Source organism: Somniosus microcephalus, chromosome 24, assembly GCF_052327205.1.
Source record: "Somniosus microcephalus isolate GS21.2 chromosome 24, FLI_Smic_1.0, whole genome shotgun sequence".
NCBI classification, from domain to species: domain Eukaryota; kingdom Metazoa; phylum Chordata; class Chondrichthyes; order Squaliformes; family Somniosidae; genus Somniosus; species Somniosus microcephalus.
In genome coordinates, this window is record NC_141010.1 from 58,025,331 (window position 1) to 58,038,420 (window position 13,090).

Genomic DNA, 13,090 nt, shown 5'->3' on the forward strand with positions numbered 1-13,090 from the left:
CCTACATCCTCGGGTTCCAAAAGAGGTGGCTGCATTGGTTGTGATCTTCCATAATTTCCTAGTTTCTGGAACGGTCCCAGCGGATTGGAAGGTAGCAAATGTAACCTCGCCGTTCAAGAAAGCAGGGAGAGAGAAAACAGGGAACTACAGGCCAGTTAGCCTGACATCTGTCGTCGGGAAAATGCTGGAATCCATTATTAAGGAAGTGGTATCAGGGCACTTAGAAAATCATAACATGATTAGGCAGAGTCAACATGGTTTTAGGAAAGGGAAATCGTGTTTAACAAATTTATTACAGTTTTTTGAGGATGAAACTAGCAGGGTAGATAAAGGGGAACCAGTAGATGTAGTATATTTGGATTTCCAAAAGGCATTTGATAAGGTGCCACAACGCAAGATAAGGGATGATGGGGTTGGGAGTAATATATTAGTATAGATAGATAGAGAATTGGTTAACGGACAGTGAGTAGGGATAAACTGGTCATTTTCAGGTTGGCAGGCTCTAACTAGTGGGGTGTCGCAAGGATCACAACTTGGGCCACAACTATTTACAATCTATATCAATGACTTAGATGAAGGGACCGAGTGTAATGTATCCAAGTTTGCTGACCGTACAAAGCTAGATGGGAAAGTAAGCTGTGAGGAGGACACAAACAGCCTGCAAAGGGATATAGACAGGTTAAATGACTGGGCAATAAGGTGGCATATAGAGTATAATGTGGGGGAATGTGAGGTTATTCACTTTGGCAGGATGAATAGAAAAACAGAATCTTTTTTAAATGTTGAGAAACTATTAAATGTTGGTGTTCAGAGAGGTTTAGGTGTCCTCGTATCGGAAACACAGAGAGTTAGCGTGCAGGTACAGCGAGCAATTAGGAAGGCAAATGGCATGTTGGCCTTTATTGCAAGGGGGTTGGAGTATAAGAGTATGGAAGTCTTACTACAATTGTATAGGGCTTTGGTGAGACCACACCTGGAGTACAATGCACAGTTTTGGTCTCCTTATCCAAAGAAGGATATACTTGCCTTCAAGGTGGTGCACTGAAGGTTCACTAGATTGATTCCTGGGATGAGAGGGCTGTCCTATGAGGAGAGATTGAGTAGAATAGGCCTATACTCTCTGGAGTTTAGAAGAATGAGAGGTGATCTAGCAAGTCCACAGCGACACAAACCAGTGAGTCCACAGTGACACAAACCAGTGAGTCCACAGCGACACAAACCAGTGAGTCCACAGCGACACAAACCAGTGAGTCCACAGCGACACAAACCAGTGAGTCCACAGCGACACAAACCAGCGAGTCCACAGTGACACAAACCAACGAGTCCACAGCGACACAAACCAGCGAGTCCACAGCGACACAAACCAGCGAGTCCACAGCGACACAAACCAGCGAGTCCACAGCGACACAAACCAGCGAGTCCACAGCGACACAAACCAGCGAGTCCACAGCGACACAAACCAGCGAGTCCACAGCGACACAAACCAGCGAGTCCACGTCGACACAAACCAGCGAGTCCACGTCGACACAAACCAGCGAGTCCACGTCGACACAAACCAGTGAGTCCACAGTGATACAAACCAGCGAGTCCACATTGACACAAACCAGCGAGTCCACATCGACACAAACCAGCGAGTCCACAGTGACACAAACCAGCGAGTCCACAGCGACACAAACCAGCGAGTCCACGTCGACACAAACCAGTGAGTCCACATCGACACAAACCAGTGAGTCCACAGCGACACAAACCAGTGAGTCCACAGCGACACAAACCAGAGAGTCCACAGTGACACAAACCAGCGAGTCCACAGCGACACAAACCAGTGAGTCCACAGCGACACAAACCAGTGAGTCCACAGTGGCACAAACCAGCGAGTCCACAGCGACACAAACCAGTGAGTCCACAGCGACACAAACCAGCAAGTCCACAGCAACACAAACCAGCGAGTCCACAGCGACACAAACCAGCGAGTCCACAGCGACACAAACCAGCGAGTCCACAGCGACACAAACCAGCGAGTCCACAGCGACACAAACCAGTGAGTCCACAGCGACACAAACCAGCGAGTCCACGTCAATAACGTACCACATATTAGGCTTGTTAGCACAATTGAAGACCGTGGAATAAAAGTAGCAGCATTAATACAAAATTGGCTAAGGGATAGAAAACAGAAAGCTGTGGTGAATGGCTGTTTTTCAGACTGGGAGGTATACAGTGGCGTTTCCCAGGGTTCAGTGCTAGGACCACTGCTGTTTTTGATATACATTAATGACTTGAACTTGGGGGTACAGGGCACAATTTTGGAATTTGCAGATGTGATGAAACTTGGAAGTGTCGTAAACAGTGAAGAAGATATTATAGACTTAAGAAAGACAGACAGGCTGGTGGAGTGGGCGGACACATGGCAGGTGAATTTCAACGCAGAGAAGTGTGAGGTGATACATTTTGGGAGGAAGAAAGAGAGGGGGTGCGAGAAGAGAGAGACCGGGGGGTGTTGGTGCACAAATCTTTGAAGGTGGCAGGACAGGTTAGCCAAGCAGTTAATAAAGTACAGGAAAAGTTCTGATATCCGGCACCGACGGGACCGGCATGTTGCCGATATATCAAAACTGCCGGACATACAAAGTTAACGTTGAAGCATACAGAGATGAAAGTCTCCATATTTGACAACAAACACTGTTGCTCAGCAACAGCTTGTAAACACTCGGCCCGTACCTTGGAAGCGTCTCTGAAGCTGTTGCTAAGCTACAAAGACGCTTTCCAGAGCCTGCCTGTTAAAAGAGTGCTAAGAGAAGAAAAAAAACCTAACCAAAACGGCTGCTGATTTCTGCCGTTAGAGCGAGGTTTCCGGCCATACAACCTCTGGATAAACCAAAGTTTCCTGTATATGGGATCCTGGGCTTTATAAATAGTGGCGTAGAGTACAAAAGCCAGGAGGTTACGCTAAGCCTATAAAAAACACTAGTTCGGCCCCAGCTGAAGTATGGTGTCCAATTCTGGGCACCACACTTTAAGGAGGACGTGAAGGCTTTGGAGAGGGTGCGGAAGAAATTTACTGGAATGGTTCCAGGAATAAAGGATTACAATTATGTGGATAGACTAGAAAAGCTGCAGTTGTTCTCCTTGGAGCTGAGAAGGCCAAGAGGAGATTTGATAGAGGTGTGTAAAATCATGAAGGGTTTAGATAGAGTAAATAAAGAGAAACTGTTTCCAATGGCTGAGGGGTCGATAACCAGAGGGCACAGATTTAAGGTGACTGGCAAAAGAACCAGAGGCGAATATATTCCCGAGTCGCAGACTCCTGTTTGCTCCACCAGTGCTTAATGTAGTGGAGCAAACAGAAGTGTGTCATATATCGGCCCTGCAGGCCACATTGGGATCCAGTGGCTGAAAGTATTAAACAATTGAGTGGAGCCTGTGGAGGTGGATGCAGTGAGCTGGGGAAAGAGTGCGAGATATTGATCGTAGCAGGAGCCAGGACCGCAACCTGCAGCAAGATATTGGGCTGCAGGAGCTTAGTATATGTGGGTACTGGTGAAAAAAAAGACACAAACGTTCACAATACCTTTAAAATATAAACAATTAAAATTGTAAAAAGCTCATAATTTACCTGGCAGAGAGGAAAACCAACATGGTTTACAAATGTATTCTTCAACAGCAGCTTGCATAAACATAGCACCTTTAACGTAGTAAAATGTCCCAAGGCGTTTCACAGGAGTGTTATCAGGCAAAAACTGACACTGAGCCAAAGAGTTAGGATTTAAGCAGCATCTTAAAGGAGGACAGGGGGTGGAGAGGCAAAGAAGTTTGGGAAGGGGATGCGAGAGCTTAGGGCCTAGACAGCTGAAGGCATGGCCGCTAATGGTGGGGTGAAGAAAGTGGGGGATGGACAAGAGACCAGAGTTGCAGGAATGCAGAGTGCTCAGAGAGTTGTAGGAGGTTACAGAGATAGGGAGGGTTGAGGCCAGGGAGGGATTTGAACACTAGGATGAAAATCGAGGTGTTGCTGGACTGGGAGCCAGTATAGGCCAGCGAGCACAGGGGTGATGGGTGAGCGGAACTTGGTGCAAGTTAGGATATGGGGAGCAGAGTTTTGGATGCGCTCAAGTTTAAATGACCCAGTTTTTTGTCTTGATCGCTATCCAATGACCCCTTCTCAAAACCTGGTGTGTACTAATATCGAGTGAGGGCAGAATCTGGGTGTGGTGCCTCTCATGATTGAGTAGCCCATCAACATTCATTACCTTTCTTGCTGAACTCCAAAGCTTCATTGCATGCAAACTCCATAGTTATCCACCAGTCTGTTGCCTTTACCTTAGCTCATGCGCATAACTGTCCCACCCTCACTGGCCTCCAATTGCCCACCTCCCCCATACTTTGGATCCAGCGTACATGTGGAACCTGACATTGTTATTGGATGATGTCACTGAGGGGCAGCATGTAGATGAGAAATAGAAAAAAAAGCATCAGGGTTTATTTCTACAGCGATAGAATTGAAAAGCCAAGAAGTTATATTAAATTTGTATAGATCCTTGATTAGTTCTGGTCTTCATAATTTTACAAAGGATATAGAGGCACTGGAGAAGGTGCAAAAAAGATTTAGAAGGATGATACCAGAGTTGAGCGGTCACGACTATCCGGAAGATTGAACACGCTGGGGCTTTTCTCTCCAGAAGGCTGAGGGATGACCTGATAGAGGTCTTTAAGATTATGAAAGGGTTTGAGAGGGTAGGCATAGAGATGGAGAATCCAAATCTAGGAGTCATAAATACAAAATAAATCCCATAAGGAATTCAGGAGAAACTTCTTTACCCAGTGGTGAGAATGTAGAACTCGCCACCACACTGAGTGGTTGAGGTGAACAGCAAAGTTGCCTTTAAGGGGAAGCTAGGTAAGTACATGAGAAAGGAATTAGAAGGATATGGCGATTGGGTGAGATGAAGTAGGGTGGAAAGAGACTCGTGTGGAGCAGATACCAGTTGGGCCAAATGGCCTGTTTCTATGCTGTGAATTCGATATAACTTGGGAACCTGCTACTGCCCACTGGCACCCTCCTCCCCACCCCACTCGTCCCCTCCTGCTGCTCCAGCACAGAGTCCATAATCTTCCACTATAACGCCCCAGCGTTCTTCTGAACCCCTCTCTCCGCCATCATAAGCTGCTTCACACCCTCAACAGCAACAACTTGTATTTATATAGCACCTTTAATGTAGTAAAACGTCCCAAGGCGCTGCACAGGAATATTTTAAGACAAAAAATTTGACACGATCCACATAAGGATAAATTAGGGCAGGTGACCAAAAGCTTGGTCAAAGAGGTGAGTTTTAAACAGCGTCTTAAAGAAGGAAATAAAGGTAACGAGGCGGAGAGGTTTAGGGAGGGAGTTCTAGAGCTTGGGGCCTAGGCAACAGAAGGCATTTTGCTTGACCCCGCTCCCCCCACCGCTGTTGAACGAGCGAAGCCGTTCACTCGGTGAACACAGAAGGCCAGGGGGGCCGGGCCCGCTCGCTGAGGCGCTGTGGGCCGCTCGGCGCATGCGCTGTTGCGACCCTGCCCGCGCCGCGCATGCGCCGGCAACCGCGGGAAGTTTTTCGCGCACGCGCCGGCCGCCGCGAGCACCGTGCTGCGCACGCGTCCGCGGAGGACGCCGGGCCCGGTGCCTCTGCGCAGGCGCACCAGGAAGTGTCGGCGGCGCTGGTTGCGGTGCGACGCGCGCAGGCGCGGTGTGACGCGGAGAGGTTTGGCGGCTCCCCCCCCAGAGCGGGACCTGTCGGGATCTGCCGTTCGTCTGTCCGGAAGAGCGCTCGCCCGCCGTGCGGCCCACCGCAGCCTGTTCGCGCACATCTGGGGGCTGGGGCCCCTCCGACTCGAAGCCGCCATGGAGACGGTGGGAGCTGCGCAGCGTCGGGGCTGATCTGATCTGTGAGGGGCGCGGGGCCCAGTGCCCCGGGACAAACCGGAGCCTGGAGCACGCAGAGCGCGGCCCGCAGCGGCAGACACAGGCAGGCCCTAGTGTACCGGGATATACCCCAACCGGGAGCAAGCTGACCAGGATACACAAATGCAGGTACACCGAGTTGATACACAATACAACGGGATATACTAATTCAGGCTGTCTAGCATACTGCGATATACTAATGCTGGTACGCTGAGCTGGTGCAGAATGCTCTAGGATACACAAATGCATGCATACCAAACTGGCGCAGAACATACTGCGATATACTAATGCAGGTATACGGAACTGGTGCAGAATATCCTGGGACTGATTAATGCATGTATATAACTCTGTACGACTGCCTGTACACTGAACTGTTAGAGAATTGGTGGGAGCATAAAAATGCAGTTTACAGAGTTGGTACAGAATATGCAGGGATATGTTAATACTGGTACACCAAACTAGTGTAAAATATCTTCTGATATACAAGTATAGTGAATTGGTGCAGAATATACTAGGATATCCAAATGCAAGTATACTGAGCTACTGTAAAATATTACTAGGATATACAAGTGCTGGTATTTGGAGCTGGTGCAGAATATCCTAGATTATATACTTTTATATATATACCTACAGAGCTGGCATCAAATACACTGATATACTGATCCATATATGCAGAGCCTGCACAGATTATATCACACATACTAATGCAAGCATACAGAATAAATAGGGATTATTAATGCATTTATATAGAGAAATAGTGCAGAATGTGCTGGTGTGTATATATACAAATATAGGTATAGTGCTGGTACTGAATATACTGAGATATACTAATGAAGATATCCAGAGCTGATGCCAATACACTGGGATATACTAATACAGGTATAGAACTGGCATGGAAATCTGAGATATATTAATGAAGGTACACTGAGCTGGCACAGTATATACTCTGGTATCCTGATGCAGAACAGGCCCAGAAGTGCCTACATGTAATGCAGGTATATAGAGTCCTCACAAATATGGGGAATTAGTGTAGGATATGCCAGTACACCACGGAGCTGATGCAGAATATAGCAATGAAGGTATATGGGGTTTTGCATGTTATAGTAATGCAGGTGTGCAGAATATGCCAGGAAATACTAAATCAGCTATGAAGAACCATCATATACCAAGATATAATAGTGCAAGAACAGAGCTGATAGAAAATATACCAGGATACGCCAGTAGAATTATACAGAGCCATCACAGATTTTGACCTAGTATAAGTAATATAGGTATATCGCACAGGTGCAGAATATACGTGGATATTCTAATGTGGTGTGGAGATAATATACTGGGATCTACTCATTTATATATTCAGACTCTATATTGGACAATATATACTAATGAAGGTTTACAGAGCTGGTGCAGAATATGATGCAGATATACAAAACTTATGTAGGATATCCCAAGACATTATCAGTACACGTATGCAGAACCATGACAGAATTTGGCAGAGCTTGTGCAGAATATGCCTGGCTATATGAGCATAAGAAAAAAGGCAGGTAAAAGGCTGGTCCATCCAACATGGTGCAATCTACACGCACCACCAATCCACTCTCTCTACCCCAGTCAAGCAATCTCCTGTGAGAGGCAAAAAGTAAACAGCGCTATTCTAATGCAGCTTTACAGAAACAGTGCAAAATTTTCCAGACTATACTTGAGTATAGAGAGCGAGTGTAGGATATGCTAATGTAGCTATCCAGAAATGATGTCTAATATACAAGGATATCCAACGCAGGTATACAAAGCAAGCACAGAATATGGTGGTATATACTGATGCAGCTATACAGAGCCAGTGCAGAATTAGGTGGGATGTAGTGATGGAGGTAGTGCTGAATATACTGGGATATAGATTGGGTGATTGGGCAGAAACATGGCAAATGCACTATAATGTGGATAAATGTGAGGTTATCCACTTTGGTGGCAAAAACCGGAAGGCAGATTATTATTTGAATGGCAATAGATTGGGAGAAGGGGAAGTGCAAAGAGACCTGGGTGTTCTTGTGCACCAGTCGCTGAAGGTAAGCATGCAGGTGCAGCAGGCGGTTAAGAAGGCAAATGGTATGTTGGCCTTCGTAGCGAGAGGATTCGAGTACAGGAACAAGGATGTCTTGCTACAGTTGTACAGGGCCTTGGTGAGACCGCACCTTGAGTACTGTGTGCAGTTTTGGTCGCCTTACCTGAGGAAGGATGTTCTTGCCATGGAAGGAGTGCAGCGAAGATTCACCAGGCTGATACCTGGGATGGCAGGAATGACGTATGAGGAGAGATTGTGTCGATTGGGCTTATACTCAGAGTTTAGAAGATTGAGAGGGGATCTCATCGAAACTTATAAAATTCTGTCAGGCTTGGACAGACTAGATGCAGGAAGGATGTTTATGATGGCTGGGGAGTCCAGAACCAGGGGTCATAGTCTAAGGATAAGGGGTAAGCCATTTAGGACTGAAATGAGGAGGAATTTCTTCACCCAGAGAGTGGTGAACCTGTGGAATTCTCTGCCACAGAGGGCGGTGGAGGCCAGTTCATTCAATATATTCAAAAAAGAGTTGGATATATCTCTTAAGGCTAAAGGGATCAAGGGATATGGGGAGAAGGCAGGGACAGGGTACTGAATTTGGATGATCAGCCATGATCTCATTGAATGGCGGAGCAGGCTCGAAGGGCCGAATGGCCTACTCCTGCTCCTATCTTCTATGTTTCTATGTCTATGTTTCTATAGCACAGCCAGTGCAGAATTAGATAACATACAGTAATCTCGGAACACAGTGCTGGTGCAGAATGTGACTTGATATACTAACGTATGTATGCAGAGCCAGTGTGGAATATACAGCCAGGTCATTCTCTTAACTGGTTGAAGCAGCAGCACAGCAAGACTATGGAAGTGGGAGGGCTGATGATGGCCCCATTTAAAAAAAAAAAGCGCACTGTGTTAAAGAGTGATTCCAGCAGGAGGTTGGAAATGGTTGTGAAGAAGGGTGTTGTGAAAAGAGTGGGGAGGGTCTGTGCCCTGCAAGCACTGGGGATGTAGTTGGGTAGGATGGCAGAATTGGGAATGTGTGCGAAGAGGAGTGGGAGGGAGAGGTGGTAGAGAATTGGATGAATTGAGGCTGGAGCCTGAAATCTTGGAAGAGGTAAGGATTGAGATGATCTGGTGTATGATAGTATTTTAGAGAGAGGGAGCACAGTGGTGGGGCGGTTTTTAAATGGTTGTGTGATGTATTGTTGAGTACGTTGAGCGGTCTGCAAGAACTGAGAGGGAGGGGAAGAGTGGGGAAGTATTGGAGAGGAGAGGATTGTGCCCGAGAGGAGGAGAGCACCGGCCCTAATGGTGGTTAGGATTCGGAATCGTGAGCAGGCCGAGGCAGAGAAGAGGAGAGGCATGCTTTTAGAAGGGGGCGGTATCTGAAAACAGCTGGGAGCAGCCAGGGGCAGAGAGACAGTGACTGGAAGGAGTGAATGTGGAGGGGGAATGTATTGAGCAACAAAGTGGAGAGACGGCAGGGCTGAGGAGATGCACAGAAAGTGAAGTGGAGACAGAGAAAAATCAGGGTGTTTCACGAGAGCCAGGCTGGAGTAATGGAGTCTGTGCATGCTGAGAATATTGGCTGTGATTTGCCAGTCACAGTTGTTGTTTCCTATTTGAAATTGTTTTCCCACAGTCTCTCTATTTGCATGTCCCTCCATGCCATGTTGCCCAACAACCAGGAGAGCAGAGGTAGGGAGCCGGACCATCATCAATACTCGGAGATTGGCCTATGGGAAACGCAAATAGAATCTGAGGATGCCATTCTCTCCCCCCCCCCCCCCCCCCAAAACCCCTGGCCTTCCTATCTATTTGAAGCTCAACTGAGATAAGAGGCCCAAAGTTCCTGCTTTAATGAAACATGGCAAATTACTATACTTAACACGGTGTTAAGGAAATTGACGGAAGTTGATAGATTAACTGTGGAGAAAAACACGCATTCTCCAGTTTTTTGAGGAATTTCCGGGACCTTCAGGGATTCTTCCTGGCTTCCCCTTCAGTAGACTTGTGGCCCATGCTGCGTGTGCTGAGTCTACCGCTGAATGGAATGCTTTATTATCTGAGAATTTTCTCAGGTTTAAAAAAAAGTTTAATACCACACATAGAATAATGAAAATCTATGGTCAATTACCTGACACTAAGGGATTTGGCTATCGAACAATACATCCCTAGAGTTCTAACGAAGGGTCATCGACCTGAAACGTTAGCTCTGTTTCTCTCTCTACAGATGCTGCCTGACCTGCTGAGTATTTCCAGCATTTTCTGTTTTTAATACATCCCTAGAAACGTGTTATAAACTGGAGTCTAATCAAGGGGTTTTGGTGGTTTATATGTAGAATAGTAGGTTCCTTGGAGTTAGTTACAGGCTGGGTTCTAAGTGAGGGGCTTGGGTTGTTGAGTTAACTGATGAGCCAGGACATTGATGCTGCCATCATAGTGTGTCTGGGTTAAGGAAAGATCAGCCAAGATTCCTGCTCTTGATTCTGGTTCAGTAATCCCTGCTGCAAAGTGCGTGCGCACATCAGATGCAAACTCAGCCATGGAGCCCCCATTGCGTCTTTTAAGGGAAAAGTGTATAAATATTTATTTGAAGCAGTGAAAGATACAGAACTATGGGGAGAGAGAGCAGGGCCGAGGAATTAGTTTTCGATTATTCTAGCAAACAGGCAGAAAAGAGAAGGTGGGCTGAAACAGCCTCCTTCTATGGCAGTGCTGCACCTGACCACTCTGGACCCGATGAACACTTTGCTGCCTTGGAAAGGGGACCACATAGAAACAGAAACATAGAAGATCGGAGCAGGAGTAGGCCATTCGGCCCCTCGAGCCTGCTCCGCCATTCAATGAGATCATGGCTGATCATCCAAATTCAGTACCCTGTCCCTGCTTTCTCCCCATATCCCTTTAGCCTTAAGAAATATATCCCACTCCTTGAATATATTTAATGAATTGGCCTCTACTGCCTTCTATGGTAGAGAATTCCACAGGTTCACCACTCTCTGGGTGAAGAAATTCCTCCTCATTTCTGTCCTAAATGGCTTACCCCTTATCCTTAGACTGTGACCCCTGGTTCTGGACTCCCCGACCATCGGGAACACGCTTCCTGCATCTAGTCTGTCCAGTCCTGTCAGAATTTTATAAGTTTCAATGAGATCCCCTCTCATTCTTCTAAACTCCAGCGAGTACAAGCCCAATCGACCCAATCTCTCCTCATACGTCATTCCTGCCATCCCAGGTATCAGCCTGGTGAATCTTCACTGAACTCCTTCCATGGCAAGAACATCCTTCCTCAGATAAGGCGACCAAAACTGCGCACATCTTTCATATACAAATGTGAAATGTAAATCTCGGATCACCTGGGCTAGTACCACAGCTAACTCTTTGAAGCTGCTTTTATACTGTTGCTACTGATTTAGTTCAGACTCCAGACAACCAGTGTTTGCGAGTTGGCTGCAGTGTTTCCACCACTAAATCCAGCTCTGCTATTCTGGTGACAGACTTGTAGACCCACGAACAACTGGGTCTATGGTTCAGCAATTGGGATAAGGGATAACAACAGAAAATGCTGGAAATACTCAGCAGGCCAGGCAGCATCCGTGGAGGGAGAAACAGAGTTAAGGTTTCATGTCTGGGACCCTTCATCATCCAGCATCCGCAGTATTTTGCTATTATATTGGGATAAGGGAATTGGATTTAGTTGTATAAATGGCACTAGCTGGCCCATGGATATTGGTGTCTCTGAATCCAAACTAAACCGCTGGTGTGTCAATGTGACTTTAGACACTAAATTCACCAAGAACTGGTGTGCTGTGAGGTAGTTACCAGATCCTTTTTTAAAAACTCAGTCAGAATCTTGGAAAAGACTGGTTAAGGGTTCAGGAGTGGACCCTTCATCAGAACTAGAAACTGGAAGATGAACCCCTTAATGGGACTGAACTAAACAAAAGAGTCAGTGGGAGAGAACAACAACTTCTTGCATTTATATAGCACCTTTAATGTAGTAAAACATCCCATTAGAACATAAGAATTAAGTGCAGAGTGGACCATACGGCCCCTCGAGCCTGCTCCGCCATTCAGTAAGATCATGGTTGATCTTCTACCTCAACTCCACTTTCCTGCCCGATCCCCGTATCCTTTGATTCCCCTAGAGTCCAAAAATCTATTGATCTCAACCTTGAATATACTCAATGATTCAGCATCCCTTTGGGGTAGAGAATCCCCAAAATTCACAACCCACTGAGTGAAGAAATTTCTCCTCATCTCAGTCTTAAATGGCCGACCCCATATCCTGAGACTATGCCCCCCGGTTCCAGACTCCAGCCAGGGGAAACAACCTCTCAGCATCTACCCTGTCAATACTCCTCAGAATCTTGTATGTTTCAATGAGATCACCTTTCCCTCTTCTAAACTCCTACCTGTGTAGGCCCAAGGTGCTTCAGAAGAGCATTATCAAACAAAGTTTGACACCTAGACACATAAGGAGATATTAGGACAAGTGACCAAAAACTTAGACAAAGAGCTAGGTTTTAAGGAGCGCCTTAAAGGAGGAGCAAGAGGTAGAGCGGTTTAGAGAGGAAATCCCAGCGCTCGGGGCCCAGGCGGCTGAAGGCACGGCCGCCGATGGTGGAGCGTTGAAAATCAGGGATGCACAAGAGGCCAGAATTGGAGGAGCGCGGAGACAAGGGGACATGGATACAAGATTAAATGTAAGAGATTTAGATCCGAGAACAGGAGAAACCTATTTACACCAGCGGTGGTGAGGTGTGAAATGCACGAGCAGTGTTGGTGATTGAAGCAGAGACCGCGTCAATGTTTAAGAATCGGTTAGATGGGTGGTTGAAGGAAAGGGGGAGCAGGACAGGGGCGTGGGATTAGGAATGTCTGTGGACGACGAACACCAATGCAGACTGCTTGGGCCTAACGGCCTATTTCCATGTCATTCTACGTAACTCCCCTCTATGATGGGCATCAGCATTCTTGATACTTGACTTCTATCTGATTTTCTGCCCAGATCCTAACTCACAACAAGTCTTGTTCACCTATCGCCCCTGTGCTTGCTGATCTACATTGGCTCCCGGTCCGGCAATGCCTCA

The 13,090-nt window shown here is 46.7% G+C and overlaps 1 protein-coding gene across 1 annotated transcript in view; it reads left to right on the forward strand.

Moving 5' to 3' along the window:
* Positions 1-5,720: 5,720 nt before the first annotated feature.
* map3k3 (mitogen-activated protein kinase kinase kinase 3) overlaps positions 5,721-13,090 on the forward strand; it is a 161,020-nt gene continuing 153,650 nt past the window's right edge. Inside the window, exon 1 of the mRNA XM_085966637.1 lies at positions 5,721-6,067. The gene's annotated coding sequence lies outside the window, so the exon portion shown is untranslated. The remainder of the gene's footprint in view (positions 6,068-13,090) is intronic.